Source organism: Chiloscyllium plagiosum, chromosome 8, assembly GCF_004010195.1.
Source record: "Chiloscyllium plagiosum isolate BGI_BamShark_2017 chromosome 8, ASM401019v2, whole genome shotgun sequence".
In the NCBI taxonomy this organism is placed as follows: Eukaryota; Metazoa; Chordata; class Chondrichthyes; order Orectolobiformes; family Hemiscylliidae; genus Chiloscyllium; species Chiloscyllium plagiosum.
The window spans coordinates 15,670,605-15,679,785 of NC_057717.1; the positions used below are offsets into that span (position 1 = coordinate 15,670,605).

Here is a 9,181-nt window from a genome sequence, read left to right on the forward strand (position 1 = left end):
GTAACTGGCAAATAATGCAGGTTAAAAATGTGAAGATTATTTTACTCACTAAGTTCTGAGCATCTGGAACAGTTTGACCGACAGCTGGATGCAGATTCAATAGTTATTGTCAAAAAAATTTGGAATTTAACTTTTTTAAGGAAGGATTTGGAGGGTTACAGACAAATGGGAGGTGAGTTGGGAAAGACTGGCACCATCTCCAGAGGGGGAGAGTACAGCCCAATGGGCTGAATCGCCCCAAATCCATGTGCTCTGTGCTACTGCCCCATTCACTGTGAATGATGAAGCTCATCCCAGGGCAGAGTCATAGAGACATACAGCATGGAATTAGACCCTTTGGTCGAACTGGTCCATGCCGACCAGATATGCCAACCTAATCTAGTCCCATTTGCCAACATTTGGCACGTATCCCTCTACACCCTTCCTATTCGCATACCTATCCAGATGCCAAATGGTGTAATTGTACCAGCCACCACCACTTCCCCGAACAGAAGATTCCATACACGGACCAATCTCAGTGTGAAAAAAGTTGCCTCTTGGGTCCCTTTTAAATCTTTCCCCTATCACCTTAGCCCTGCACCCTCTCGTTCTAGACTCCCCCACTGCAGAGGAAAGACCTTGTCTATTTTTCCCATCCATACTCCTCATGATTTTATAAAGCTCTCAGCATCCGATCCTCTTGGGAGGAGCCCACTATGTCACAATGGGGCCCGGGTGATTGACAGCAGCTTCAGACCAATAGTAGAATTGGCGTGATCCTCCAGCCAATGGGAGTGAATTGGGATGGGTCCAGCAGACCAACACGTGGCAATGAGCTGTGCAGGCGCAGTGCCACGGTGAGGGGGGACTTCGTGAGTGTGAAGGGAATGGGAGAGACTGCAAAGTCTGGGGAAGAAATTGAGCTATTGTGGACTGGGAGGGTTTATAAATGCACGGTTTTAGGCTGCTAGACCTGAATGAGAAATTCCTGGTAAATTAGAACCAAAAGAACTGTTGATGCTGTAAATCTCACACAACAACCAAAAGGTACGGGAAAAGCTCAGCAGGTCTGGCAGCATCTGTGAAGAGAAATCAGAGTTAACATTTTGGATCCGCTGATCCTTCCTCAGAACTGTTGTAACTGAAAAGAAATGCCGGTTTATATGCAGAAGGTAGGGGTTAAGAGTAAATGATAGCTGGGGGTAGAGTCCAAAGAGATGGGAGCAGTTGGACAAAGGAGTGGATAACGATCTGGCTGGGGGAGGGTGAATAGCTGTTTCCGGGGACTGTTCGTGGCTAACCATAGGTAGTGTGTAATGATAGGCTATGTGATAATAAGGCCTGGTATGTGGGTTAAGAGGCTAGGGCGCTAGGACATTGGAGAGTTCAGGACCTAAAATTATTGAATTTGATATTGGGGCTCGAGGGGTGCAGGGTCCCCCAAGTAGAAGATAAGGTGTTGTTCTTCCAGCTTGCGTTAACGTGTTGTGCTGGAAAAGCACAGCAGGTCAGGCAGCATCTCAGGAGCAAGATAATCGACGTTTTGGACATATTTCATGAGGAATGCCGGGATTGGAGGGGAAGAGGGGTGCAAGAGTGTTGAGAGATAAATAAGAGAGATGTGTGGGGTTGGTGGGAAGGGAGCTAGGAAGGCAATAGGTAGATGTAGGTGGAGGGTAATGGAGAGAGGGTGGAGTGGATAATTGGAAAGGAAGATGGACAGGTGGGACAGTTCAAGAGGGTGGTGTCGAGTTGGAGGGTTGGATCTGGGATAAGGTAAGGGAGGGGAGATGAGGAAACCTTGATTCTGTGGTTAACGAGTCCCAATGTGGAAGATGAGGTTTTTTTCCTCCAGGCGTCAGGTGGCTGGGGTTTGCTGGTGGAGGTGGCCCAGGACTTGTATGTCCTTTGCGGAGTGGGTGGGGAAGTTGAAGTGGTTGGCCACAGGATGGTTAGGTTGGTTGGTGGATGTGTCCCAGAAATGTTCCCTGAAACATTCCGCAAGTTAGTGTCCTGACACCCCAGTGGAGAGGATACCACATCGAAAGCAAAGGCCATAATTGGTGAGGTATTTGGATGTGCAGGGAAATCTCTGTTGGATGTGGAAGGGTCCTTTGGAGGTGAGGCGGGAGGTGTGGGCACAGGTTTTACACATCTTGCATTGACAAGTGATGGTGCTGGGAGTGGAGGATGGGTTAGTTGGGAGCATGGATCTGACTAGGAATTCACAGGGAATGGTCTCTGTGCAATGCTGAAAGGAATGGAGAGGGAAATATATCTCTGGTGGGATCTGATTGTAGGTAGTAAAAATGACAGAGGATGATGCGTTGTATCTGGGTGGAAGGTGAGGACCTGGGGGGTTCTATCCTTGTTGCAGTTGGAGAGGTATGGTTCAATGGCAGAGATGCGAGAACTGGTGGAGATACACTGGAGAGTATTGTTGACCACATGGGAGTGAAAATTGCAGTCCATGAAATACAGGGCGTTTTGATATGTTCTGGAGTGTTCTGTCAGCTTGCCTCAAGCTTCACTGGAACACTGCAGTAAGCATGAGACAGAGATGTTGGGCCAGGGCACAGGCTCGTGTGTTAAAATGACAGGCAACTGGAAGCTCAGGGTTTGTTTTGCAGCAGAACGTAGATCATCAGCTGACATTTCCAGCACCTCCACTGAGCTGCTGCCAGACACAGGTTCCTGTCCCCTCCATTAACAGCTATTCACCCTCCCAGCCAGATTGTTATCCACTCCTTTGTCTTTCCAAATGTTACTGTCTCTTTTGGACTCTGACCCCACCTATTATTTACTCTTTAACCCCTATCTCCTGCAGTCCAAAGATATGCAGGTTCGGTGAATTGGCCCAACTAAATTTCCCAAAGTGTTCATGGATGTATAGGTTAGGTGCATTAGTCAGGGGAAATGTAGAATAATAGGGTCTGGGAATGGGTTTGGTTGAGAGCCTCTTCAGAGGGTGGGTGTGGACTTGTTGGGCCGAATGGCCTGTTACCACACTGTAGGAATTCTAATTTTCCCAGCTGCCGCCGGTTCTGAGGAAGGGTCACTGGACCGAGAATGAGTGTGTGCAGGAGGAGGAAACGGGAAAGGGGAGTTGGATCCAGTTTAGACTGGGAGGGTTTAATTACACCCTGAATAGGTAGTTAGGCGTGAATTAGAAACTCTTGGTCCCACGTTTACAGCAAATGGCTGTGGCCCTCAGGCGGTGATAGGTCCTGGGTTATGGCCACCATCTTTATTGGGGGCAAGTTACAGCGAGGCACATGGGCATGTCCTCTTCCTGGGTGGGGGAGGGGTGATTTGAAGAGGAGCATTTACACACCAAACACATACCAATGGAAGTGTTTGCCTTCACTATTCATCTTGCGTTGACTGTGAGCTTTGTTTTGTGAATACATTTTATAGGATATTAATTGAGAATAATTGAGACAGGGATCTCAAAAGCAATTTTCTATCATCAGCAGGGTCATCAGGATCTGAATACAATTGACATTTAACTGTGGAAGGAGAAAGGTTTGTCTGTTCTGTCTGTGGGAAAGTATCTTTTTTTTCGAGCAAAAAGCAGAAAGATATTCAAATTTGTGGTTGGACCACCCTTTGGGTTTGTGCTTTGTTCTGGGCCCTGCAGCTGTTGAAGGAGATATTGCCTTGAGAGAGAGCACAGATTTATCCAAATTACACCTCGTCTCTTTGTCAGAAATGTCAGATTTTGTCCCAGTCACCACTTCATGATGTTAACCTGTAAACTCCTTATTTTCAATTCACTGCAAACTTCTCATTAATATTCCTTATGGACTCAGCAGCATTTCAGGTGGAATGTTCCAGATTCTGATAACTGTCTGTTCATCCAGAAACTGCTGAAGTCTATGTTGACTCTGGGGTTACAAAGGGCTGAATTGAAAGATGAGATGCAATTCCTCAGCTCCCATTGAGATGCATTGGAACAGTACAGGAGGCTGAGGGCAGTGTACATGTGAGAAGACAATGAAAATAACAGGGCTGCACTGTGGGTGCTGCTTAGCTCAATGTGTGTTTTGAAGTTGGGTGTAAACAGAGCGTGGTGAGACAGGGAGAAGGTGAACCACAGCTTCAGTTTTAGTTCAGGCCGTTCATAAAATCACATGGTCCCAATGGGAACAGCCAATTTGTAAGTGATACCTGCTGAGGTTTATTTAAACAGTTTTTAAAAGTATAAAATGTCAGATTAAGTAAAGATTGGGGCTTTTGATTATAATGGAAATGTTTGAAGTGAAGGAAAGTTCCTCGCTCATTTAAATTCCCTTAATGGGAGTAACTAGCTGAATCTGGAGACACATTGTTACAGGAGACCTCAGACACGTGGTATGCCCCTCTTGTGCAATGTGGGACATAAGGGACGCTTCCATTGTCCCTGACGGCTATGTGTGCAGGAAGTGTGCCCATCTGCAGCTACTGGGAAACTGCTTTTCAGACCTGGAGCTGTGAGTGGACTTACTGTGGAGCATCTGCGATACTGAGAATGATATGGACAGCACATTTAGTTAGTTAGTCACACTGCGGGTGAGGATTACACAGGCAGAAAGGGAATGGGTGACCATCAGATCAAGTGAAAGGCTCAGGAAGGAAGTGCAGGACTCCACAGTGATCATTCCCCTTCTCAGACAGATATTGTGCACCGCTTGGCATTCTATAAGGGGGGAACAGGTGGGGGAGACTCTCAGGGGAAATCAACAGCCAGGTTCATGACACCACAGATAGCTCCGCTGCACAGAACGGGAGGAAAGAGAATGGCAGAGCTATAGTGACAGGGGATCCAGTAGTCAGGGTCAGGGACAGGCGTGTCTGTGGCCACAGACATGAAACCAGGACAGTGGAATTGAACCCAGGTCTATTTATTGATAAGTACACAGACCAATAAATGTCAGCGTCCCAAATGCAACCTTCAGCACTTGATCACCCTGAAGCTCTACTTTCCAGGGACTGTGCACTTGTTCTGAGCCCTTCAGAGGGATTGAAGGGGAGAAAACAGGACCGGAGTTGTGTTGTAAATCTACAAAATAACGGTCACCCTCCCCTCTCGGTCTCCCCCCTCTGTCTCCCTCTCCCCATCATGTGTCCTCCCCTACCGCAGGGAAAAGACCTTGTGTATTTACCCTATCCATGCCCCTACTGATTTTATAAACCTCGATAAGGTCACCCATCAGCATCTGACGCTTCAGGGAAAACAGTGTATTCATCCTCTCCCTCTAACTCAAATCCTCCAACCCTGGCAACATGCTTGTAATTCTTTTCTGACCCTTTTCAAGTTTCACAATATTGGTTTGATAGGGAGCAGACCAGAATTACACGCAATATTCCAAGCGTGGCCTAACCAATGCCCTGTTCAGCCGCAATATGACCTCCCAACTCCTATACTCAGTGCTCTGACCAATAAAGGAAAACATACTAAACACCTTCTTCACTATCCTATCTACCTGCGATTCTGCTTTCAAGGAGCTGTGAACCTGCACTCCAAGGTCTCTTTATTCAGCAGCACTCTCGAGGACCTTACCATTAAGTGTATACATCCTGCTAATATTTGCTTTCCCAAAATGCAGCACCTCACATTTATCTAAAATACACTACATCTGCCAGTCCCCAGCACATTCAACCATTTGATCAAGATCCCGTTGTAATCTGAGGTAATCCTCGTCACTGTCCACTACACCTCCAATTTTGGTGTCATCTTACTGACAATACTTCCTATATTCACATCCAAATCATTTATATAAATTATGAAAATTAGAGGATCCAGCACCAATGCTTTGTAACATTCCACTAGTCACAGGTCTCCAATCTGAAAAGCAACCTTCCACCAACACTCTCTGTCTTCCACCTTTGAGCCAGTTTTGTATCCAAATGGCTAGTTCTCTCTGTATTCCATGAGATCTAACCTTGCTAAACAGTCTCCCATGGGGCACCTTGTTGAACCCCTGTCTGACGACCATGTAGATCATTTCCATCGATTTGCCCTCATGAATCCTCTTTGTTACTTCAAAAAAATTGACTGAAATCATGAGACCTGATTTCTCTCACACAAAGCTGTTATTAATAACCAGGACTTAACTCTGTACATTGGTCTGTGTCACCCAGTTATGGGTGTTAATATTCTGGATAAAGTTCAAGTACACCAGCTTTGTGTTAGTAACTGTGTATTGAGTCTTCTTAATAACGCCAATACAGGTGAGTTCCTTTGGAAAGGCAGTCCCTATATCCCTAACTTCCCTCCCATCTGCTCTGTCTCCTCTATTCCCACCGTACACAGTAAGTGGGAGGAGCTCATGGAGTTTCCATGTGAGATGGAGAAAATCCTCCGTTCTTTCCACTAGCCCAACAAGAAATTGTGGTAGTCTCCTTACTTCTGAACCAGGAGGATTAGGTCCGAGTTGAGTAACAGCATCTTTAAAGAGGCTGATTACTAAACATACCCATGCCACCAGGTCATACTGTCTCCCAGCTGTCCCTGCCTGAGCCACAAAACAGTACCTTCCTGTAGTTTCTCTCCTGTCAGGCTCTCACATCGCTCAGTTTGTCCAGGATCGCCTCCTGCTTCTGCACTGATCCTGTCCCTCACTGACCTGTCCATCCCCCAGTGTCATCCACATTCATTCATTGTTTACAATCCCATTGTCCCAGTCCTCCAGCCCCGCCGCCTCCACCTTATTAGGCAGCGACGTATGTTGACGTATGTGCAGCATGGGTCAGTGCCAGGGAGAGAGGCTGTGTGTGGGATTAATCTGGCATTGGCAGCTCCCTCTCTTCGTCCCTCTGAGAACAGGACCCAGGGGAATTGTCCCTGCCCTGGTATCGTGACAAGTAGTTGGTGTATCTGTGGGGGAAGCATTTTGCAGAAAGTTATCAGAACTCGGGTGAAGATTCAGGAATGTTATGGAAAGGAACAAAGATGGGCCTGCAACTAAAGTTCTAGTTTGGTTCATTTTAGTTCAACCAGATATGATTTGGCCAATATGTGCAGGATCGTTCTCATCAGAAGATCGGGGTTGGGGGAAATAAATAAGAGGTTCCAGATTGGGGAAATAAATAAGAGGTTCCAGATTGGGGAAAAAAAATCAATGTGGGTCTGACCAGGAAGGAAACCCTGGGAGGTGGGGGGGGGGAGGATTCACCAACACTCAGGAGGCTCTGAGTCAGACTCATTGATTGATTAAACTAGATTTCCTAGTGTGGAAACAGGCCCTTCGGCCCAACCAGTCCACACCGACCGTGGGAAGAGTAACCCACCCAGACCCATTTCCCTCTGACTAATGCACCTAAAACTATGGGCAATTTAGCATGGCCAATTCACCTGGCCTGTGCATATTTGGATTGTGGGAGGAAACCCATGCAGACACGGAGAGAATGTGCAAAAGCCACACAGACAGTCACCCAAGGCTGGAAGCGAACCTGGGACCCTAGTGCTGTGGGGCAGCAGTGCCATCGTGTCACACCTTTGTTTTGGTTCTTACTCTGCAGGCAGGAGCTAGGAAGCTGATTTCAAAGAGAAGAGAGAGCGTGTGAGAACTGGGTGTGGAGGAAAGTAGTGAGGAGATTGGTTTGGATTTCAGTTCAGAGAGAAATTGTGAGACTCAGATTTAAAGCTTTGGGGGAACAAAGAAACTACAATTTAATCCTTTTATTGTCTTATGAATTTCCATCCTGTGTTAACAGTGGTGACTTGTTTTCTCTGTTGTAGAGTACTGAAAGGGCAGATTTGTGGATGAGAAATTCATGTTCAGTTTTGATAGTTACTTGATTGAACTTCATGTTCAGTTTTGATAGTTACTTGATCCGTGCGGATCTGAATATCATTGGCCTTTTCATGTGGAAGGAAAGGTGTGTATTCTGTCTGTGGGCGAATATTTCAAATGTCAGTGTGACTGGAAAGGTTACTGAGACACAGCCAAGTCCATGTTAGCGTGGTGACTGGAGAAAGATTTCATTTGTTTTTAAAAGTCTGAAAAAACATGGCGCATTTCCCAAGAACAATTAAGCTACAGATTTGTTTTGTATGAGGACAAGGTTTTAATTAACCATGCAACCAGAAAGAGACGAGGATACCTGCACTATGGAACAAACGGAGTTGTAACGGAGTGAATTATCGATCATGGCTTGTAATCCATTGGGGTTGTCACGTCGGTTCCAGTGCCGTGGGGAACACTGGAAATGTGATGAATGCAGTGTAGGTTTCAGTTATTAAACTGGAAAAAGTGCAGAAGAAAATTACAAGAATTTTGCCAGGGCTCAGGGGTCTGAGTTACAGGGAGAGGTTGGACAAGCGAGGAGTTTTTTGTTTAGAGCAGTAGAAACAGAGGGGGATCTTTTCTGGAAGTGTATAAGACCATGAGAGGCAGGGATAAGGTGAATGCACTTAGTCTTTTTCCTAGCGAATCAAGGAGTGGAGGGCATCAGTTTCAGGTCAGAGGAGAAATTATAAAAGGGAACCTGTGGGACAACTGTTTTACACAGAGGGTGATATGTATATGGACTGAGCTGCCAGTGGAAGTGGTTGAGGTGGGTACATTAACAACATGTAAACGACATTTGGACAAATACATGGATAGCAAAGGGTCAGAAGCAGATGGGCCAAGTACAGGGAAATGGGGGTAGTGTGGATGGACATTCTGGTCAGCATGGGCCAAAGGGCCTGTCTCTGCTTAGGACTCTGACTTCAAGTATACATGTTATTTCTCCCGCTAACTCTGGTAGCACCTTGGGATGTTTTCCATCAGGGCAAAGAGACTTGTCTACCTTTAGCTCCATTAGCTTGTCCAGCTCTAATACTTTCATGATAATGGTTATTTCTTGGTCCTCACCTTCCTGAGTCTCCTTATCAATTACTCCATGTTCTTCGTATCCTCCACGGGGAAGACTGACTGCTGTGTACTCATATTCTTGAACCCTGCTGGATAGGAATAACTAGGCACAGAACTCTGTGAGGTCTTCTTTGAGTCTTTATTGATGAGACATGGCAGTTACCTGGATAGTGTACATGCAAAATACCTCCAGGCAGCATCAGGTAACTCCCCACCTGTCCGATGTGCCACTCCCATTCTTATACCTTTGTGGTTTGTGGTTTAGAATGGCGCTGTCTCTCAATATTATCTCCATGGCAATGGCAGTTAAAAAGTCGAGTTCAGCTCAGCACTTTGTGGTTAAACCACATACCCCTCCC

General features: G+C 46.2%; 1 long non-coding RNA gene across 1 annotated transcript in view; it reads right to left on the reverse strand.

The window, feature by feature from the left end:
• LOC122552116 overlaps positions 1–9,181 on the reverse strand; it is a 766,770-nt gene that overhangs the window by 320,468 nt on the left and 437,121 nt on the right. The window lies entirely within an intron of this gene.